The sequence below is a fragment of the Dromiciops gliroides genome, chromosome 1 (assembly GCF_019393635.1).
Source record: "Dromiciops gliroides isolate mDroGli1 chromosome 1, mDroGli1.pri, whole genome shotgun sequence".
Taxonomy (NCBI): Eukaryota; Metazoa; Chordata; class Mammalia; order Microbiotheria; family Microbiotheriidae; genus Dromiciops; species Dromiciops gliroides.
The window spans coordinates 288,995,941-289,020,140 of NC_057861.1; positions in this window are offsets into that span (position 1 = coordinate 288,995,941).

Genomic DNA, 24,200 nt, shown 5'->3' on the forward strand with positions numbered 1-24,200 from the left:
TCAAATTAGCTGCATAATTGTGATATCTTCATTTTAGTCTGTGACCATAATTTAGTCTGTGACCTAAAAAAAATAAAGAGGCCATCTGGAGTAAATATTCTCAGACTTTTTTTAAGTTTTCAAGCACCTAAGCGATGTCCCAGTTTCCCCAGTAATTACTAGAGCCGGGGCTACTCTTGAGTGTGTTATTTCTCAGTTTCTCTCCCAAATAGTACTCATGGTCTGGCCAGCTTTTCTGCCTTTGGTGACATGGAACAAAATGTTGTGCAATAAACAGCTGTATTTTCTCCTATATAGTACATATAATCATTAAATAATATATATTTTGAGCTTCTGTAGGAAGATGGATATAGATAAATGGAGTATATAATGTTTTTTTGAGGTTAATACATCTATATTTATGTGTTTATATCTATACATATTTCATATATAACATATCTGCATATATGCTAGCAATTTTCTTGTCCCTTTGAGGCTATTCTATCTTAGGGAAACCAAACTATACATTCTACTCTATTATCTGTCATTACATGAGATGAGGAGATAACTGTGATGATTTTTGTTCATATATTATGTGAAACAGGAAGAAAGTGGGTTTAATTTAATCAGTAACATTGACTTTGAAAGGACCTGAATTCACATGCAATGGAAATCCAACAAATAGTGTCTAAATTCTATACTTCAGACACTTGAACAAAACATCTCATCATGCAGAAATATTTTCTAGTAGCATCTTACCCCTTTAATTGTGTTTCCCTGATGCTTGATTATATGTACTTCTTTGTGGGAAATTTTTGATACAATGCAATTTCTTTTAGTGATATTCTTCAGTAGCTTATAAAGAAAATTGGAAACCTCTGATGACTTTCATGGTGTTCTTGGATTATGTAGATCCTTTCCTCCACAAAAACAAGCCTTGCTTTTCTACTTTGTATACATTTGAATTTAATAACATTAACCTAAATGTGGCCCTGAATTGCTCTTTGAATATATTTTTCACCAATTTTCACAAATTATGTCTAGAGTAACAATAGCTAATTTTTAGATTGATTTTCAGTTGTGTAAAGTGCTTCAAATATATTACTTTATGTGATCCTCATAACCATCAGTTGTCAGTTGGGAATCATTATTTGCTTTTAAATTTGAGATTACAAACTGGTTTGGATTGGATGTCCAATCTTGGCAAGTACAACACTGAAAAGAAGTTGAGCAGAGGTACATAGGTAATTCTGTACAGGAGCTAGCTCCAACCAACTCTGGAGAGCTTCTTGTGAAATTTTCAGTATAAGCATTTATATCCTTGGTAATTGGTAAATCTTACAAATCAGGCATTGATTTAATGTTTTTTGATTGTTTGGACTTAAGAAAGACTCACACCAGATTTACCTGCTTTCATGTTAAAGGACAGGAGGGCTTAGAATGTGATATTCCAGAAGGCAAATGAGCTAGCATTACAACTGAGAATAACCTATCCAGGAAAACTAAGTGTAATTGTGGAGTCTTAAACATTTCTTATGTAAAGGCTAGAACTGAATAAAAAAATTTGACATTAAAAAAAAGATTCAAAAGAATCATAAAAAGATAGAGAAATTTCAAAAATAATAAAAATAAAGATAAAAAAAGCAATTATAAGGGACTCAGTAAAGTTAAATTGTTTACATTCCTATATGGGAGGATGATACATATAATTCCTGTAAAGAATTAATTGTTATTTGAGGTTTTTATGCCTCGAGTGCACTGGCCTGGGGCTCTGCAAACTGCACAGTGCTCCACCCACTGGTTGTAGCCGTTGCCATGGCACTGGCACCTCATGTCATCGCCACTTGCTGATGCCTACATGGGCCTGGCAAAATTATAATAATTGGAAGCCTAGTGAGGGCAGTCATGTGACTGTCAGAGTGGCCATCCCATTGACTGGGGCTGTGTGGGGTTTTTCTGGGATTGGGGGAGGAGAATTGGACATTCTGGCTGGACACTGGAATGACAGGAGTTCTGCTGCATATTCTCAGCTGATTCCTGGATGGTGGTATCTTTACAGGTTGTATAATTTCCCTTTCCCCATTTTATTTCCTTTCCCTTGATACTACTAATCCTGTTCATGTGTTTTTTTAAGTTTGTTCTTGTTAAAATAAATCCTGTTCTGTTTTGAGGGAGGCTGTCGGTCTCCTTCCTTGCCCCAATATGACAATGAGCCGCTTAGCTAACACTCCCCAATTAAAAATTGGTCCCCACATTCCTTAAAAGTTTATCATTATTAGGTCAGTTAAAAAGGTGTTTACATAGACAGAGGGCATGGGTGTGAGTCAATTATATTTGATCCCTCCCAAAAAAGATAGGTTGAAAAAGAGGAATACACTGGGAGAAGGGGGAAGAGGAGGTAGAATGGGCAAAATTTTCTCACATAAGAGATGCTCAAGGAAGAGCTTTTACTCTGGAGGAGAAAGTGTGTGTGTGGGGGGGGGTTAGTGGGGGGTGGGCAGCAATGGTTGATTCTCACTTTCAGCAGAATTGGTTCAAAGAGGAAATAATTTCTATACCCACCTGAGTGGGTATAGAAATGTAACTTACTCAATAGGAAAATAAGAAGGGAAGAGGAAAGAAAAAAGGGGGGAATAAAAGAGAAAGTGGATTAAGGGAGCCATTGGTCACAAGCAAAACAGATTTTTGAGGAAGGTTAGGATAAAAAAAAAGAGGGGAAAAAACAGAAGAAAATGGGATAGAGAAAAATACATATTTAGTAATCATAACTGTGAATGTGAATGAAATGAGCTTACCCATAAAACAGAAGTAAATAACTGAATGGATTAGAAACCAGAATCCAACTATGTGTTTACAAGAGGCACACTTGACACACAGAGAGTTAAAATAGAGGCCTGGAGTAGAATTTAAGGTGGCTCATCAGAATTAAAAAACAAACAAATAAAAAAATGGCCGGAGTAACAATCATGATCTCAGACAAAGCAAAAGCAAAAATAGACTTAATTGAAAGAGATAATTAAGGAAGCTATATTATGCTAAAAGATCCCATTAAAATGAAGTAATATAAAAAAAAATTTACATCAAGTTTCCCTGAGAAAGGTCTTATTTCTCAAATATATACTAAGTATAGAACTGAGTCAAATTTATGAGTAAGAGGTAATTTCCCAGTTGATAAATAATCAATGGATATAAAACGGCAAATTTCAAAAGAAAAAAAAAGATATCTATAGTCATATGGGGAATAAATGCTCCAAATCACTATTTACTAGAGAAATGCAAATTAGTACAACTCTGAGGTACCACCTCACTACTTTGAGAAATGCCAAATGCTGACGGGGAATAAGGAAAAATAAATACTCTAATGTGTTATTGGTAGAGTAGTGAACTGGTCCAACCATTCTGGAGAACGATTTGGAACTATGCCCAAAAAGCTATAAAACTGTGTATACACTTTAGTCCAATGATATTACTACTAAGGCTATACCCCAAAGAGATATTTTTTTAAATACACACGCAAATATTTATAGCAGATCGTTTTGTGGTGCCAAAGAATTGGAAATTGAAGGGATATTTATCATGGAGAATGGCTGAACAAGTTGTGTCATATTATTGTAATGAAGTACTGTTGTGCTACAAAAATGAAGAAGGCGGTTTCATAAAAACAAACATAGCAAGAAATATATGAATTGATGCAAAGTGAAGTTAGAGGAACTGGGACATCATTGTGCATAGTAACAATAATGTTTTAATTATGATTGACTGTGAAAGACTTGGCTATTCTGATCAATACAAAGATCTAAACCAATTCCAAAGGACTCATGATGAAAAAAAAAATCCTACCCACCTCCAAAGAGAGAACTGATAAACTCTGAGTGAAGTAATTTTCCGGTTCTTATTTTTCTTGAATTTAAAAAATAATGGCTAATATAAAAATATGTTTTAGATCATTTCACATGTATAATTGATATCATATTATTTGCCTTCACAATGAATATGGGAGGGGGGATGAAAGAAAAGAGAGAATTTGGAACTCAAAATTTAAAAATAAAAGTATCTAAAAATAAATTAAAATGTTAAAAAAAAACCTTAAATTCTGACACCTAAGTACATCTTCTGATACCATAGATATGTATGTAGATGAGTGGATATACACATATGTATCTGTGGGTGCTTGTTCTTCCCCTATCTCTGAGAAAGATATCAGATTAGAATTATATTTATGTGCCCTCTTCAAATAGCGCTCATAATAGGCACATGAGTTGTTTAAATGTGGCTCATGAACTGCATAATATATACATATACGCATATGCATGCACATGCATATAGATGAACAATGTAGTCATATAGATAAATAGATACATAGACATAACATACCTGTGTATAGATCTACAGATATGTGCACCTACATGTATAGATCTATAGATTTAGCTGAGTTCTTGCTCCTGACCTCTTCTATCCTCTGAGAAAGATTATCTGACCCTTTCAAATAGTCCTGGTAATAGGTTTCTGATAAGTGCCTACAGTGCTAAGTGCTAAGAATATAAAGAAAGGCAAAAGACATCCCAGCCCTCAAAAAGCTCACAGCCAAATGGGGGGAGATAACACTTTTTAAAAAAACTGAAAAAGATGACAGGGATAGGAACAAGATGAAATTTAGCTCAACTTGAAGAGATGGTCCAATCTCATCCAAGGGAAAGTCTCAAAAATCTCTTAGGAGGCAAGCTGCAAGTTGAAGACACATTGAGGAAGTGGTTTCCTCTATATATTGACTCTAGAGTCTATTTCAAGTAACATGTATCTCTCTTTCAAGAATCTGTCCAAAAAAATAAAGAAAGAAGGGGCATCTAGGTGGCACAGTGGATAGGACACTGGCCCTGGATTCAGAAGGACCTGAGTTCAAAAGCAGCCTCAGACATTTAACACTTACTAGCTGTGTGACCCTGGGCAAGTCACTTAACCCCAATTGCCTCACAAAAAAAAGAAAAAGAAAGAAAAATGCTCTGACCCCTTCTATATCCTTCAAATATAAATATAGTATTGTTTTAGCATTCCTTCTACCAATTAAAATTGCATTAGGAATGATGATTACCTTGCAAACAGAGCAGTGTGCAAAGCATGCCAGGCTTGGGTGAAAGCCTGGTTAAATACACAAATTAAATTCCAGTATCTAGCCATCTCTTCCACAGCTTCACCAACCATCTCACCAAAATTTCTTCCCCTTCAGTTGTTGATCCAAGAATTATGATCAAATCCACTGAATGTTCCTGAATTATTGCTGAATGGGATATCACCCTGTTTTGGGAATGCAGTGGGACCCCAAGAAACCTAAAGATCCCAACCCCCAAGGAATCAAACTTTGCCAAGGGAAAAAGATCTGTCTCCCACCTCAGGAATGGGTTTTACAAACCTTGACCATGGTATGCTGATAAGCAATACCAAGGTGTACAAGATAATATGCAAGATATGGATGGATGCTGCATAGCTTACTGATGCTCCATTATTCCAAAATCCTCTCCCTGTTGTTTGCATTTCTTTCCCAGTGCTTTGTAATTCCCTCCCTTTCCTTTGTTTTGGAATAACAAGGCATCAGTAAATTATGTAGCAACCATCCATATCCTGCATTGTCCCTTCATGATAGGTTGGGCTAGACCTCACAGGCCTTCTCTCATTCAAGTGGGGCAGCTTTCCATAGTGATCTGTCCTGTGACCATATATTCCTCTCTCCTAATAAATCTTTTTTTTATTTTACAAGATTCTAGGTGAGCCTTCAATTCTTTGGGTAAGCTAGCACCCTATCCAGGTCACAAGTCCCCCAAACAATATGGCCTCTTTATTACTATACTCAACATCCCTATAGTTTTGTAACGGGGGGAAATGGGGTACAGGGTTTGGTAAGGGGTTGGGGTTCTTAGGAATTCCTAAGCAAGGGAAGGGAAGAGTGGGGGAAGGGAAACCATGAAAGAAATCCTTGGACTTCTCATGGGGAGATAGGCACAAAGCACGTGGCTCAGAGGTACCAATCTCCTCAAGCGGGAGACTGGCAGGTACTTTTTTTTTTTTTAGTGAGGCAATTGGGGTTAAGTGACTTGCCCAGGGTCACATAGCTAGTAAGTGTTAAGTGTCTGAGGCCGCATTTGAACTCAGGAACTCCTGACTCCAGGTCCGGTGCTCTATCCACTATGCCACCTAGCTGCCCTGGCAGGTACTTTTATGAAGGACTGATGGGGGAAGGGGTGACCATTTGACTGTGGAAAGTTCCTTTAGTGAGGGAGGACCATCCCCCACTGGTGGTAGCTGGGGGAATTGGGTGAGGAGTGGAAGACCATCCCTCACTGGTAGTGACTAGAGGAATTGGGTAAGGGGTGGCAAGGATCTCTCTTCAGGACACAAAAGCCACAGCCACACCCACACTTATCTCCTCAGGGTTAAGAGAGACCAGAATGAAGGGTGGAGATCCCAAAGCTAGCTCAGTCTGATTTGGTTCCACTTATCTCTCTAGGTGTATCTGTCCTCTGGTTTAGTTTCTCAAGGAGAAGATTCCTTGATGTGCCCCAGAGAAATTCTGGGGTGCTCTGTACCCCATGACAGTTTTCTATACAAAATCCACCCCTCACTCTCTTATGTGTGTTGTCTCAAGAGGTATGCTACTAAATGTTTAACTATTGTCTTACCCCCCCCAAAAAAAATCCAAAATTTCATGACACACTTTTTTAATTTAATGCCAATTATTATTTTTCATCACTTTCTTATCTCCAGATAATGAAGAAAAAAATAAATCCAGTTCTGATTAAAACTGTTTGCTTATTTTGGAGGTGTAAATGTTCACACTCACAATGTAATAATTGGCTTTCTACAAACTTATTCAAGTTTGTTACAGTACAACCCATTCCTTGGAATGTCTCCCTCATTCTAGTCTTTTAGGTCTTTGACTGTGTTTGATTTTGTATTTGTATGTGTGCCACTTAACATGGTGCATGACACCACTTAGGTGCTTAATAAATGCTTTATCATTCATTTATTCTTTCTTTCCTGGTAACAAGGGAGGGACTGACCTGGTAGTTGGGGATCAGGAAAGACCTTGCATAAGAGACAGAGACTGATCTGTAGTAGATTGAAGGAAACTAGAGATGACAAAAGAGTTTGGAGTGAGGAGGTAGGAATGAAATCATAAAGGACTGAAAAAGAAGATAGAATGTCCTGTGTAAGTAGGCTGTTTTAATTTGATCCATAGATTATGTGTAGGAGAGTAAACTATACAAAGGCTGGAAAGGTAGGTTGGAAACAGGTTGGAAAGATCTTTAAATGTCAACTAAAGAAATTTATATTTGGTCTTGAAGGTAATGTTGTGGGAATGCAGTGGGACCCCAAGAAACCTAAAGATCTCAACCACCAAGGAATCTTTAAGCACCTCAGGAATAAGGTGTGGTCAAGTATGACTCTGGTACACTGATAAGCTATACCAAGGTGATATAGTGGGAAAATGGGGTACGGGTTGGGGTTGGGGTTCTTGGGAATTCCTCTTTAAAGAATTACACCCTCTTGCACACAAAACATAGTTAGAACAAGGTGATAGTTTATTTAGGAGCAAGGGAAGAGAAGGGTGGGGGAGGGAAACCATGAAAGAAATCCTTAGACTTTTCATGGGGAGATTTGGCATAAAGCACATGGCTCAGAGGTACCAAATCTCCTCGAACAGGAGACCGGAAGGTACTTTTATAGAGGACTGATGGGGGTGGACCATCCCCCACTGGTGGTAGCTGGGGGAATTGGGTGAGGAGTGGAGGACCATCCCCCACTAGTAGTGACTAGAGGAATTGGGTGAGGGGTGGCTACGGATCCCTCTTCAGAACACAAAGGCCGAAGCCACACCCAAACTTATCTCCCCAGGATAAGGGAGACCGGAATGAAGGGTAGGAATCCCAAGCTAGCTCAGTCCAATTTGGTTCCTCTAGGCCTTATCTGTCCTCTGGTTTAGTTTCTCAAGGAGAAGATTCCTCGGTGTGCCCCAGAGAAATTCTGGGGTGCTCTGCGCCCCATGACATTGGTCTAGAAGATAATATGCAGGATATGGATGGATACTACATATCTTACTGATGCCCATTATTCCAAAATCACCTCCCTGTTTGCATGTCCCTCCCAGTGTTTTGTAATACCCTCCCCTTTGTTTTGTAAAGATACAAAAGACCAGGTCTTCTCTTACTGCAGTGGGACAGTCACCATAGTGATCTGTTTCTGGCCAAATATTCCTCTCTCCGAATAAATCTTTTTATTTTATGAGATTCATGATGAGCCTCCAATTCTTTGGGTGAGCTTGCCCCCTGAACCAGGTTGCAAGTCCCCTCAAACTTTTTGGTGCCAAAACCCAGGAAAAGTCATCAGACAGGTAAAAAGGGGGCTGCTCATTTAGCTGTTGGATTCCCTGGGTGGGGTGTACACTGTGCTTCTCTCCTCTATCAGGAGCCTCAGTTGAGTTGGGTGGGCTTCCAAGGTCTGAAGTCAGAATAGCCAGGTCACTTCTGGATTCTTGTTTCTCTACATTCAGATGTCCTGACTTAGAGAAATGTTCCTCTGGTTTTTGTCAATACCCACTTGGACCCAAGTGCAGTCATCTTTCTTGGGTGCTGTCCAGCCCAACCCACCATGAAGGGACAAGGAGAGAGCATTCCATGTGAATCCCCCTCTCCCCTCAAACACACACCCCTTGGGTGTATCCTTAAAAAAACTGGACTTAGGTAAAGAAATGAAGGATTTTCAATTGTAACCAAAAAAGACCATTATTTGCAGGAGAGAGGAGAATTAAGGTAGATAGACCTCCTGATCAGCCCCTACCACACCCCAGAATGAGCTAGACAGGAAGAAGTAAGAGCACAATGCCCCAAGAGGGAATGTATTGTTACAGGTGGAGGTATCTGGGACAAACCTGAGAGGATGATCTTGGTCTTGCCTGAGGTAGGATCTTTCAGACTCAAATTTCACTATTGTATTCCTGATGAACAGGAAATGTTTCCCACCTGGCTAATTCCCAAATCTCTCTGCCTATTGGTTGTCACTTGTGACTCTTACCTGGAAGCAAATAGAAGCTAAGGATGTTTTATCCTGTCTGTTACAATCTTGTCCCTGCTTTTTCTTTTATAGCAAATGTCTATAATCAGAGCAAGTAGTCTGTAGAAGAGATGAGCACAATGCAAGTATGTAAGATCTTATTGTTTTCAGTCTAAATGTGTGGTTACTTGATATGCCAAACAACTAGGTACATTAATACTCAGGGTTGCCATCTGCCTGCTAATGCTTACATGGTATTATGATAAGGCTAAATTAACACAGTATCTTCCTTTTTGGTTTAGAAGAAACTGAAATTCCTCCCCATTGCAAACACATGGGGGGGGCATTATTTAGGTTAAAGATAGTTATGTATTTAATGTTTCCATTTGGAAAGAAAGAAGAGGGGCAGCTAGGTGGAGCAGTGGATGCAGGAGGACCTGAGTTCAAATCCGGCCTCAAACAATTGGCACTTGCTGTGTGACCTTGGGCAAGTCACTTAACCTTCATTGCCCTGCCAAAAAAAAAAAAAGAAAAGAAAAGAAAGAGGACTATCAACCTCAAAAAATTATCCTGTTAAGCATGGATAGGAGACTCTGGGCCTACTTAAGGCTATAAACCTGCCCTGTTAGGTCTCTGTTATGTACTGCCAAAGGCACTGAGCCATCAACATCTCCATAGCACAAGGGAATCACTGGGTAGAACTTGCTGCTAAATCAGTTGCCAGGTCCATTCACCCATCCACCCTAGTCCTGGCTGCCTTACACCCCAAGGTATTTCCCTTTCCTATACCAAGGAGGGAACCAAACAGGTTAAAATTCAAGGTTTTGTTCCTGAAGTTACAGGATGGTGGCGCTCTCCTTCTGGTTTGCTGTTTTAACCCCAGGAATATGACTTGGAAATTTGCAATGGGCCTCCACAATTCCATTCACTTGGGCAGGGAAGTTCTAAACACTTTAGTAAAGTCTCTCTTTATGGGCAAGGACATCTCTCAGACCATCTGGGATGTCTACAATTCCTGTGCACTCTGAGCCAAAATTAATACCATCAGGGCCCTCAAACCTCTCCCTCCTTAAGCCAAATCAAAGATGAGGGCAACTACTGGGGAAGATTGGCAGATACATTTTACTTACCTACTACCTTGAAAAAGGTATAGGGTCTTCTTAGTCTTTGTAGATACCTTTCAAACTCTGTGAAGAAGCAAAGATTGATTAGGTTGGGGTCCTGCATTCCCCATTGCATTCATCTGAATTAGAATGACTTCCTCAGGGATTATGCAAATCAAACCCTTCCTAAACCTTTACTGGAAGATTGGCCAGGAACCTCAGCACCCAGTCCAGTCAGGAGACCTAGTGTTTCTGAAAACTTGGAAAACTGAGGGACTAGTTTTCCAACTAGTGCCTCTATTGGAGGGTCCCCATAGAGTCATCCTGTCAACACTCACAGCCTTAAAGCTTAAGGGGTAGAATACATAAATACATGTTTCTCACATTAAAGCTTTTGTCCCCCCAGATAAACTCTGGGAAAAGGAAGGGCATATATTCCTGTGAACTGGCAGAAGATCTCAAGTTTCTCCTTTGCTGAAGGATACCCTGGAATGAGTATTCCTTCTCCTTTGTCCCCTTATTTCTTACTTTTGACCCTTCTGCTCCTTGGGCCAGATTGCTCTTACACTGCCTACTCCTTCAGGGACTGAACCATCCCACCTAAAGCCACTCCCCTCACCATCCTCTGGGCTCTCCCATACCTTTTGAATGATGCACTCTCTGCCACTTGTCGTGATACTGCCCTGATTCAGTTTGCAGAAGCAGTAGCTATAGCAGACCCTTTTGACTACTGGGTATGTAAGGAACATCCACAGAAGGAACAGAACTCTTGCCCCTAGCTTAAAGCCTTAATGCCTCCAGGTCATAACCCATTCCTGGAATTTCAATATCACAGGCAGGTCTTAGACCTGGTATGCCTGTCTCCTGCAAAAATTTTTCTGAATGGGGGGGCCTAAAGTTACTCAATTGTTAAGCTCAACCATTCCATCTATCTGTGCTCCTACAGGATATAGGTTTCATTATACAACACCCCTGGCATCTGGAGCAGAGATACCATTCTTTGGGCCAGGATGGTCTCCTGAGAAAACGTTTATGTCTGTGGTCCTAACCACTTCTTGCCTCAGTCTCTACATCATTCATGATCAGTGCACCTTGGGTTTTATAGATTCTCATGTATCCTATGGTAGATCCATAAAACTTTGGTGCTTGCCATTCCTTTGGTGGGGTAGCTAGAAAATGAGACAGTCCTGAGTAATTTGACCTTAGCAATTGAAAAGATTTCTAACCAAACTGCTTTGGGGCTAGAGGACCTCCAAAAGTCCCTAGATTCTTTGACCCATGTAGAAATGGACAATAGGATAGCCTTATACTATTTATTTCTTGTGGAAGATGGGATAGGCAAGATTCCGAATACTTAGTGCTGGATGTATATCAAGGCATCCACTCACATCTAATTGTTCTGCAGCTCTCCATCCTGGACTTCATGGGTCTTTTCACTATTTGTGATGTAGGAGGTACAAGGGAGGGCCTGTCCTACTCATTATAATATTCTCCACCTAGGGGTGTTACAAAGGAGGGCTTATCCTAATTTGGAGTTCCTGGGGTCCTAAACCAAGCCCTGAGGCGGGTACCTTTTTCAGTGGAGGTGTGTTTTGGGGGGTTACACGTAAGGTGAATCTAGGGACAAATTTGGCCTTTTCTGCGCATGTCTCTTTCTGATTCCCATGGCTAGTTTCAGTGTTTTGTGTTATGGTTCTTGCATTTGTAACACTAGTTCCTATATCTCCCTCAATTCATAAACCCCCTGTGGGTCCCTACATTGCCCCCACTCAGCAGGAAACAGTAACAGAAGAGATGATCTTCATCCTTTTTCCCTGGGGTATATGAAAAGAGGGAAATGATGTAGGAGGCAAAAAAGGGTTAATAGAAAAACCCTAAGACCCAAGCTCTAATAAAGATATTAGCTCTAAAAGGGAGTCAGATCCCAATTAAAGAATAACGTATGTTAGGTTCTCATACCCATAGTGATCAACATCCATAACGGACCAGAATGGGTTAGGTCAAAATAACAATAAAGGAAAAAGACAATCTATAGAAATTCTAATGAAAAAAATGATTATATTTTGAAACTAACCATGGGAATCAGAAAGAGACATGCACAGAAAAGGCCAAATTTGTCCCCAGATTCACCTTATGATGTGTAAACCCCCAAAACACACCTCCACTGAAAAAGGTACCCACCTTGGGGGTTGGCTTAGGACCCCAGGAACTCCAAATTAGGATAAACCCTCCCCTGTACCTCTCAGAGGTGGAGAATATTATAATGAGACTGATAATCAATTTATCCATACTATAAATATAACTGTCTTTCCTTTCCTTATTTGAGAGATGCATTTCCAATATTCTGGTTCTCTCCCTATGGTCACCCACCGTATTGCAATAAAACTTGGGAAACTGAGTCACTGAGTCTTGTAATTCTTTTGAGATGACTCACTATCAATTTGACACCAAGATTCTAGCCCACATCACTTGCTCTTTTCATACCTACAATTTTGATCATTGCATGCATCTGGCTGTGTGGACCTTGTATTTGTAATACTGTCACTTCTCTAGTTACTTCTAAGATTAAAGCTTTCACTAAAGCCACAGTCATGACTTTGGGACCCTTGGACTGCACTCCCTCTCTCCTTAATTGAAAAGGATATCTCAACACCCCATTTTTCAGTCTTGAAGAAGCTACAGAAGATAGAGCTTTGTCCTTTTCTCCCCAGAAATAGGGAAAGGGGGGATGTTGTGGGAATGCAGTGGGACCCCAAGAAACCTAAAGCTCCCAACCATCAAGGAATCTTTAAATACCCCAGGAATAAAGTGTGGCCAAGCATGACCCTGCTATACTGATAAGCTAAAACAAGGTCTAGAAGATGACATTCAGGATACGGGTGGATGCTGCATATCTTACTGATGCCCCATTATTCCAAAAATCCCTCCCTCTTTGCATTTCCATCCTAGCACTCTGTAATGCCCTTCCCTGCCCTTTGTTATATAAAGATAAAATAGAACAAGTCTTCCCCTACTCTAGTGGGACAGTCACCATGGTGATTTGTTCCTGGCCAAATAGTCCTCTCTCCTATATAAATTTCTTTTATTTTTTACAAGATTCATGATGAGCCTCCAATTCTTTGGGTGAGCTAGTCCCCTGAACCAGGTCGAAAGTCCCCCCTAACAATAATAAGGAGCCACTCGAATTTATGGAGCCGGGAAATGACATGGTAAGAAACATACTTTAAGACTATCACTTTGACAACTGTGTGGAGAATGGATTGACAAAGTGATATTGCTGAGGTAAAGAGATCAATTAAATGACTCTTACAGTAGTCCAGGAATGAAGTCTATACTAAAAGCCAAAGAGCTAGAGAAAATATGGAGGGAGGTAAGACACTGCCAACATTGTGCCTGTGGGAATTTGATTGTGTCTACTCATGTAACATTTCTACTTTAGAAAAGGATTGGGGCAGCTAGGTAGAGAAGTGGATAGAGCACCAGCTCTGGAGTCAGGAGGACCTGAGTTCAAATCCAGTCTCAGACACTTAAGACTTATTAGCTGTGTGACTCTGGGCAAGTCACTTAACCCCAATTGCCTCACCAAAAAAAAAAGAAAAAAAAAGGAAAGAAAGAAAGAAAAGAAAAGCATTAAATGTTTTTCTTCAAAATTTTGGTCAACAATTTGGATAATGCATGGCAGACATTTGTCAGATTTGAAGAGGAAATTAATACAATTGTTAGGAACAATTTTGCCTAATTATATGCCAATAAATTTGACAATCTAAATGAGACCTAGTTTGTAATCCCACTTCTAATGCTGTTTGTGGTACCTTGTGCAAGTCACTTCATCTCCCTGGTTTTCAGTTCATTCTTCTATAAAATGAAAGATTTGGACTAGAAAATCTGTGATATCCTTTCCAGTTCTAGATCTATTAAGTTAAATGGAATTCGGGCAACATTTACTGAATACAAAGCACTGTGAAATGTAAGGGACAAAATGATAAAAATTGCTTGGTCTTATCTCAAAGAGTTTACATTTTTTTTTGTTTTTGTAATACAGCATATACACAGGTAAAGATACTAAGAGATAGAGAGTAATAACAGAGGGTGGGAAGGAGGGAAGGATGATTAAGAGAACCAGACAGTGAAAAGACTAGGGAAAAATTGAAGAGGAAGATAGTTTCAACTAAGGGATTAACAAATCTATAGTTCCTAGAAGATGTAGCACCTGAGGTAGTGTTTGAAAGAAAGTAAGGATTCTGAAAGGCAAAGAGGAGATGAGTGTGCTATACGGGATATATCCTTAGCAAAGGCAGAGGCAGGAAAAAGATGGTTAAGTTTGGGAAATAATTAGCAGTCCAGTTCACATGGAAACCATAATGTGAAAAGGAGAGTAGTGTGAAATAAGACTAGAAAGGAAGAATGAAATGAAGTATTGAAGGGCTTTAAATTCCAGAGTAAAGAGATTTTATTTTTCCCAAGGGACAATCAAGAGTGCTGAAATGTTTTCTGAACAAGAAAGTAGCATAATTAAGTCTATGCCTTAGAAAGATTATTCTGGCTACTATTTAGGGATTGACTGAAAAGATGAGATAATGGAGTTAGGGAGACAAACCTTTAGAAAAAAAGAAAAAAAGAGAGAAATGTGCTTATCTAGCTATTTCCATCCTCTTCTCCACCAGCTTTTTTAATCTTCTTTTTCTTATGTCCTCCTTTCTTTTTCTACCTTCCTTCACAGCTTTAGAAAATCCTTGATGTAATAGAGAATTTAAAAGTATTTATTGACACTTCACCCCAAAACAAAATGAATGACTAGATTTGAAAGTCATAATTTACTAAAATAACAGATTTCTGGGAGTTATTAAGAAGCTACATTCATTGCAGAATTTGACCATCTGGGGACCAAAATTCTGAACTTTAATGAATCTATAAAATTTATTTCTGGAATGAAATATAACTATAAACATGGAAGGGAACTGTCTTACCTACTCTGGAAGTCTAACTAGACATGTAACTATTCCTCAAATTCTAAGGATTCCAACAAAAATGAGAAAGTGGAGTAGTTAACGGAGGTCATATAATCATAGTGTCTTACATCTGGAAGGAAGCTCAGAATGGATCCAGTCCAAATCTTTCATTTGGCAGATGAGAAAAATCAGGTCCAGTGAAGTTAAGTAACCTTACCAAGGTAACTCACAAAGTGGAGGTCAGAACCCAACTTGAAGTTAAGTGCTCTTCTCAATGTATACAAATACCTTCCTCCCCCCTGTAATTAGACTTCAGTTATACACATTTCCTTTTGGGTATCCTATCAACAAATTCTATTTTGCAGACACAGTCAAATAACTGCCAATATTATGGTTATACAGTATTTGGCAATCAATCAAAGTATTTGGATGCATTATGAACATTATTTGGATGTGGCAACTGCCAAACACCATACTATATTTTCCATATGTTTTTTCAATGAGAAACAATGAAAATCTCCATATTGGGCTAATGTTTTACTTTTAAAAATTTTTTCGCAAATTTCTGTAATATTTCTGTTTGTTTCCTTACATTTACTAGGATTGAGTAAACTAAATAGGCTGATTAGGAAAAAGAAAATACCCAGGCTTTCTGTATCAAATTTGGATGGTTCCCTTCAAGCCAGCACGAAATAATTAGAGAATATCTATGAATTATTTTAGTCAGGCCAAGGCTGTGATATGTATCCTGCTTGTATTTGGATCATAAATGCTTCCAGACTAAACTTTCCAAATGCTTTTTTTATTAGCCATTTGTATATTAATTTCATACAGGTGCAGAGAATGTGATAATGAAAAAAAAAAAGTTCAAAGTTTGTTGGGTTTTCCCCTGACAATTCTGATGATGTTTAAACTATTTTTGGATATATATATATATAAACTACCTTGCCCAGTGAGTCTTACCATGCTAAATATTTCTTTACATTAATGAAACAACTATTTAATAATTTATCTTATATATAATATACAAATTTTCATTTATATATATACATGCACATATATGTGTATGCATATCTATATATGTATGTGTATCTATACATGTGTATATGTGTGTATACATATATACACATACATCTACATATATATGAATATATACATATAGATAGATATTCCTTATCATCTTTCCTTTTCCTTCCTGCTTTCTTACCTTCATTCAAAAATTCAATCAACAAGCAAATATCAAGCCCCTATTGTGTTCCAGACTCTGCTCTAATCACTGGAGACGGAAAAACAAAAGTCAAAAAATATCTGCCCTTAAGGAATTTACATTCTGCTAGGGAGACAAGAATATACATGAATATATACAAAATATATATTTCATTGTATAGGGAAATCTGAGAGAAGAATATTGCCTCTATGAATGCATATCAAAAACATGTCTAGCTTAGAAGTCTTAGAGAATTTTCTGGGGCTTTTGTTGTTCAGTCATTTTCAGTTGTATCTAACTCTTTGTGACCCCACTTGGGGATTTCCTGGCAAAGATACTGGAGTGGTTTGCCATTTCCTTCTCCAGCTCATTTTACAGATGAGGAAACTCAGGCAAACAGGGTAAAATGACTTGCCCAGGGTCACACTGCTAATAAGTGTCTGAGGCCAGATTTGAACTCAGAAATATATCTTCCTGATTTCAGGCCTGATGCTCTATCCACTGTGGCACTTAGCAGCCCTTTCCTAGGGGAATTGACAAGTTAAATGACTTTTTCTGAGTATGAACCCATATCTTCTCTATCTTCATAGTAGCTAACTATGGCCAGGTTCCTTCTCCTTTGCGTTGTTGTTGTTGTTGTTTTTATTATTGGCTTATTGTTTTAGTCAGGTTTCTTGCCATTTGTGCTAATTTTGGCTTGACTATTAACACCAAGAAAGCAGAGGTACCACCAGCCAGCACCACACCATCTATTATAGCAAATGGAGAAATTTTGAATGATATGGATAAATTCACTTGTCTTGTCAGTATCTTTCCAGAGATCTACACATAGATGATGAGGTTGATGCATGCATTATCAGAGCTAGCTCAGCCTCTGAATAAAAATTTGGATTAAAGGAGGTATTAGGTTGCTTACCAAACTGTAGGTCTACAGAGATGTGCTGACCTCATTGTTTTATGACTGTGAAACCTAGGTAATCTACCATAGCCATGCCAGGAAACTGAATCCCTTCCATATGAATTGTCTTAGTAACAGTCTGAAGATCAATTGGCAAGATAAGGTACTGGAAACTGAGGTCCTTTCTAGACCTGAATTGCCAGGCATTCAACCTCTACTACAGAGAGAACAACTCTGATGGGGTGACCACATTGTTTAAATGCCAAATGTACATTTACCTAAAGGACTATTTTATGATGAACTAACACAAAGCAATCACTGACATGGAGGTCAGAAGAAATGATACAAGGTGGGACAGCTAGGTGGCACAGTGGATAAAGCACTGGCCTTGGATTCAGGAGGACCTGAGCTCAAATCCAGCCTCAGACACACTAGCTGTGTAACCCTGGACAAGTCACTTAACCCTCATTGCCCTGCCTTCCCCCTGCACCCCAAAAAAAGAAGTGATACAAGGACACTCTGGAGCTCTCTCTGAAAATCTTTGGCCTAGATCGTGGGACATGGGAGACACCAGCACGGGATCATCCTACATAGTGTAATTGTATCAAAGGCACTGTGCTTTATAAGCAATGTAGATTTGCAGTAGTTCACAAATGTAATGACATCTCCAATCCACATATTAATATGGAATATTTGTGACCAAAATTTCGTAGAGCCTTCCAAGCTCATATTGGTCTGATCAACCACAGTTAGACACATTGTACCTTGACTCTGACATAGTAATGTCATTTGGTCCTCTTTCAGCATGAAGGACAACCATGTTTCCATTTCCCTTTTCCTTCCCCTTCTCCCAGTGCATCCCTCTTTCTCACCCTTTAATTTTGTGTTATTGGCTATCATCCCATCAGTCAACTCAAACTAATTCCATCGTTCTACATATACTACCTGTAACTGCCACTATAGTAATAAAGTTTTTAAGATTTATAAGCATCATCTTCCAATGTAGGAAAGTAAACAGTTAATATAAACAATTAATTATAATTATGATTATTATGTTTTTACTTTCTAATGTTTTAAGTCTTGTACTTGAAAACAGAATTTTCAATAAAGCTCTGGCTTTTCATCTGGAATGCTATAAATTCCTCTATTTCATTAAATATCTATTTTTCCCCTGAAGGATTATGCTGTTTGGCTTTATAGATGATTCTTTGCTGCAATACTAGCTCCTTTGCCTTCCAGAATATCATGTTCCAAGACCTTTGATCTTTTAATGTAGAAGCTGCTAAATCCTGTGCTATCCTGACTGTGGCTACATGATATTTTCATTATTTTTTTCTGGATGCTTGCAGTGTTATCTCCTTGGCCTGGGAACTATGGAAATTGTCTCTAATATTCCTGGGAGTTTTCATTTTGGAATCTCTTTCAGGTATTGGTCAGTAGATTCTTTCCATTTTTATCTTATAATTTGATTCTAGAATATTAAGGTGGGGTTGTGTTTGTTTTTTTCTTTTTGATAATTTCTTCAAATATGATTCCTAGGCTCATGGATTTTGGGTTATATAACAAGCCTTAAATTATCTCTCCTAGGCTTATTTTCTAGGTTAGTAGTTTTTCCAGTGAGATATTTTTCTTTTATTTTTTCACTTTTATTTTTATTCATTTTCATTTTCTTCTATTTTTTCATTCTTTTGACTTTGTTTCATTATTTCTTGATGTTTCATGCAATCATTAGCTTCCATTTGGCCAATATTAATTTTCAAGTAATTCTTTTCTTCAGTGAGCTTTTGAACCTCCTTTTCCATTTGGCCAAATCTACTTTTTTTTTTTTTTTTGGTGAGGCAATTGGGGTTAAATGACTTGCCCAGGGTCACACAGCTAGTGTCAAGGGTCTAAGGCCTGATTTGAACTCAGTTCCTCCTGAATCCAGGGCCAGTGCTCTATCCACTGTACCACCTAGCTGCCCCATGCCAATTCTACTTTTTAAGGAGTTGTTTTTTTCAGTGATTTTTTTTTTTTACATTTTTTTTACATCTTTTGTTTGTGCTCCCTTTATGAAGCTTTTAAACTCATTTTCATGATTCTCTGGCATCATTCTCATATCTTTCCCCACTTTTTCCTCTACTTCTGTTATGTCATTTTAAAAATCCTTTTTGAGCTCTTTCACAAATTCGTTTTTGGGAGGCCTGAGACCAATTCACATTTTTCTTTGAGGTTTGGTATGTAGCTGTTTTGACATTGTTGTCTGCTTCTAAATTTGTTTTCATCTTCCCTGTCAGCATACTATGGTCAGGATCTATGTATACACACACAGACACACACACAGACACATATACACACACATATAAACCTATATACATACATATACATATATATAAATATATACACACGTATATATTTTTAATTTAATTTTAATTTTTCTGCTCAATTTTACAGCCAATTTCATGATTTTTAAATTTTATGTTAAAGTTGGGTTCTGATTCTGGGGTAGGGAGGATGTCCAAAACATTACATTTTTCATAATGCTATTTTCAGAGCTAATTTTTGGGGGTGCTTGTAAGTTTTCAATTCTTTTAATTTGGCACAATATAAGAAGAAATGTGGTCACTGCTCTCCTGGCTTCTCCTCTGGTCTGTGAGTGACCACAAGTACTCTTTTCTGCCTCAGAAATGTGACCAGAATCCCTGCTCTCTTTTGGTTAAATGTTTTAGTATGCTAGTATTCCTCCTCACCCTGGGACTGTGACCTTGTGAACAACGCAGTAGAATCCTGCACCCAGTGCCAGCAAAGTGTTGTGTAATTTAAATTTCTAAATGTAGGTTCTAATCTGTTCCCCCAATTTTGGGAGAAACTGACTAAAATCACTAATAAAATGAGTTTAGGTTTTTAAGGGTTTATTGAAAGATAGTAAAAGAAAGAGAAAGATTGAGAACAGAATTCCTACAACCTGGCAATCCTATCTTTCCTCAATTCCCCTGAGAAGTCCTCTGGAGTCTCTCCACTCCACCACAGTGAAGTCAGGCACCAAAAGAGAGAGAACTCCTCCCCCAGCATCTGCTTCCTACTTCATGTGTTCTTCCGAGAAATGGGAGGCTCCTCAAGTTGATTGGCTGGTAGCTTTGATAGACAGTACCCATGAGCAAACGTCACTTCCTGACGCCAAGGAAAAGCTGCATGGCCTTGCCCTCAGAGCCATTTTCCTCATGGTGGAGCTTTCCTATAGTAAGTCTCCATCAGGTGGCATCATTCCAATCATTACAGTATCTCCTATAATCTCCTGTTTAATTGTCTGTCCCTTTTGCCATCTGTTGGCTGGGACCTCCAAAATCACTGTGGCTTATTCAGTTGCCCCCAAGGCCTGTGCTGGGTTTGGGTGTGGTCTTGCTGTTGGTTCCCTGTGCTCAGGCTTTGATGCTGGCTTGCTGCAGCATATGGGCTCTCACCCCTGGAATGTGCAGAGTTTCTGGGCCTCCCTCCTGGTTTCTTCTGCAGCTTGGAGCCTGCTGCTGGCTTGCCCAGACACTGCCTCCACTGGACTACACCCTCCTTTCTCCCCATTGAGTCAGATCTTTCTTGTTGACTTTCTAATTTGTCTGGCTGTAAATTATTTCACTATGTCATTTTGTTGGTTTTGCTACTCTAGAGTTCACTGTGGGGAATTATTTTGAAGTTGTTTGGAAGAGATTTTGTGGGAGCTCTGGTAGTTCCTGCCTTTACCATCTTGGTTCCACCTCCCCTTAATCTTCATTCTTAACAGGTTTCCATCACTTTCCCAACTCTTAATTAGGTATAGATGCTCACACTAAAACATCACATCTACCAAGCTGGTTGATGTTTGCTCTCTCTATATATATGTTAGCTGCTATAGTCCTAGATCCTGCCTTCATTTTCTCTAACTATATCCCTTGCCTGGTGTGCTCACTTCTGTCTACTGGTTTCCCTGAATTCTTTTATATCCCAGATAAAATGCTACCTTCTACAAAAAATCTTTCCCAACTGTTCTTAATCCTAATAACTTCTCTGTCATAATTATTTCCTAATTATCCTGTATATGGCTTTTTCATACATTTTTGTTTGCTTTTTGTCTCACCCATTAGATTGCAAGCTATTTGAGGGAAGAGACTATCTTTTACCTCTTTTTGTATCCCTGGTGCTTAGCACAGAGCTTGACACACAATAGGTACTTAACATATGTTTATTGTCTGACTGATTCACTAGCTTAGCTCTCTCCTGCCAAAATCTGCTTCCACAAAGGATCATCATGACTAGCTAGTAATCCTGTTTATCAAAGTAAGTAGCAAAGAGAAACTTTAAAAATTATGCTAAGTAAAACTGATTAATGATTACATAAGAGTAAATGAGCTCTTTGGCTAAAATCTAGAGAAAATCAAGCAAGGAGAGCTAAAACCATCTCTAAGATGGTTCCTGTTTTAGTACTCTCTAGGATTACAAGGACTAGAAGGCAAAGACTGGGGGTCAAATTCCCCACTAGTCTTCAGCTCTGTGGAGAAATGGAGTCTGCCATTTAAAAGTCCATAATTTCCTTCCTTGACCATTTTCCTCAAGTCTGCCAACAATTAGCACAAGTCCCTTCTCTGTTCACACAAGTATACAGTGTGAGGGCTCATTCAGTCAATCAGGAATCATGTCTTCTTGCCCATATCTAGTAAGTATTCCTCCAGAAAACTGCCTCAGGTTTGGGTAGAGATGGTTGTTGTTGTTGTGTGGTCATTTCAGTCTTATCCAACTCTTTGTGACCCACTTTGAGATTTTCTTGGCAAAGATACTTGAGTGTTGGACTCTTTAATTCCTTAAGACAAAAAATTCCTATAACTTTAAACCATGCTAATAAAAAGGATTAGAAAAATATATAATGAGCCTTGTTGACCTTTGTATATGAAACTTCATTATATTAATTCATTCATTTATTCATTCATTTGAAAAACTTTATAAGGAGTCTAAAATATTTCATGGAATGTGAAGGCAAAAGAAAGTCTCTTCTTTCTCCTCCTATAGGCATATATGCCCTATCAATCTTGTTTATCCCATGGCTTTGTTTAACAAACCTTTTATTTCATGGATAGCATAAAAGTAAAATTTTCTCCAGTCCCTTAGAGAGGATCACAAATTAAAAAATAAAATCAGAGGAGTATGAATTAAAGAGACTCTATTGCCATGGCTTAAAAAAACCCCAACTTTTTTTTGAGAGGCATAGCAAATTGAAGTTGTTAAAATGCCTGCCGTATAGATTTAGACCAAAAAAAAGAGCAAGTATGAAAGTTTCCTTCTTACTGTTATTTGAGTTAGAAATCATATCTGTGACTAGTTTCAAAACATGCTGTTGGAATAGGAGAGATCTATAGCTGGGGACAGAGGAAAGCTTCTTTTAAATTAATTTCTTGAGCTCTTCCAGCCAGAATCTTCCCTCTTCTATTCCCTATCATTTTTGGAGCTGGGCCCAAACTACCTACCTGTCCCACCGGCAGTGTTTGCTCTTCAAAGAACCATTGGCAAAACCTCTCAGTTCTGTGCAGGGAGCAAGAAGTCTTTGAAAATGTTTCAGGCCCACTGCACAGTCAGAGCAATCAGCATTAGAGAAAAACATACAGCTCATTTGTTTAAAACTTGACTCTGTCCATTGTGATTTAAACAGATGTGAGGTACATTTTGCTTCTTACTGCTCTGGCCCATGGCAAAAAGGAATCAAGTCTCCTTTCAAAGCAGTCCTCAGCCCCTGCCTATTGCTGAGCTTAAGCAACAATGGGGCTTTGAAATAAAAAAAAGGAAGAGAGTGAGAGAGAGAGAGAGAGAGGGGGGACAAAAACTATGCACTCCACCAGTGGGAGAGGCTGACAATTCAGTCCAGATTCAAACAGGGCTGCCAGTGCCCAGAGCAGCAGAGGACATCCAAAGGTGGGGATGAGGTCTGGGTTCAGAACAGCCCAAAGAATTAATTTGAAAGAGGTTTCCCTCCCACCACCTGCAAAAGCAGCTCCAGTCACGCACTTCACAGATCACATGGAACTTTGCTATGTAGATCCTGCAGGGGTAAAAGGCTGGAGAGGGAGCAAGGTTTGAGATTGGGCAGATTCCAGGCTATTTCCAACTGCACAAATGAGCCCCACTTAAATTGTCCAGTGTATCAGCGATTTCAACAATCAGTCCACTTTAGTAAAGGCAATTTATTTCCTCTAAAAATAATCCTCTTTTGATTGAATGGGACACTAGAGGGGTGTGCTCATTAGACGTGATTCATTCAGTGTAACAAAGTCTCATTGAAACACTAGCAGTCATGCCCCCAAGATGTGCCTGTCCACACTCAAAGAGTCATTGGTCTTGCTAATGCACAGTTCTAATTCCATAAACAAATGGAATACTGAGGTTTTCACAGAAAGCTCAGAAATAGCCTTTGTATTTTCAGTGATGTGTTTTCTTTAATAATATACAATTTCAGAGGTTTTGAAAGATCACTGAATTTTTTGACTTAATGACTGCATAGCTATTGATAACCTAACCTAGTGTAATGAGATATCCTCAACTTGTGGTTTTTTTGTTTTGTTTTTTTTTAAATATCATAAAAAATCCTTTAAATAGTCTATGGGCATAATAACAGTTTGATAAATTTAAAAGTACAATTCTATGTAATATTTTTAAAACTGTCACCAAACCTGTATATATAATTATATCAATGATGTATATTAGAAACCTGCAAGCTGAGGATCTAGAAAAAATAAGATGGATGATTAGAAATGAGGCCATGGGAAGGTCACAACTTAATAAAACTGAAATTATATCCTACCTACTATAATTGTGCATATTAATGTATGCTATATATTAATAGAATATATTTTTGAATTGAACAAACCCAGTGAAAATATAGTGATGTATGTCTCCAAGGTTCACAAAGAAGAGGATATAAAGTCTTTTTAGAATGTCTATGTTAAATCTTTAAAGAAAAATTCCATATTTGGATTGGCAGGCTCAGAGATTATGATACTGTTGATTGTTTAAACAGAACAAAATTA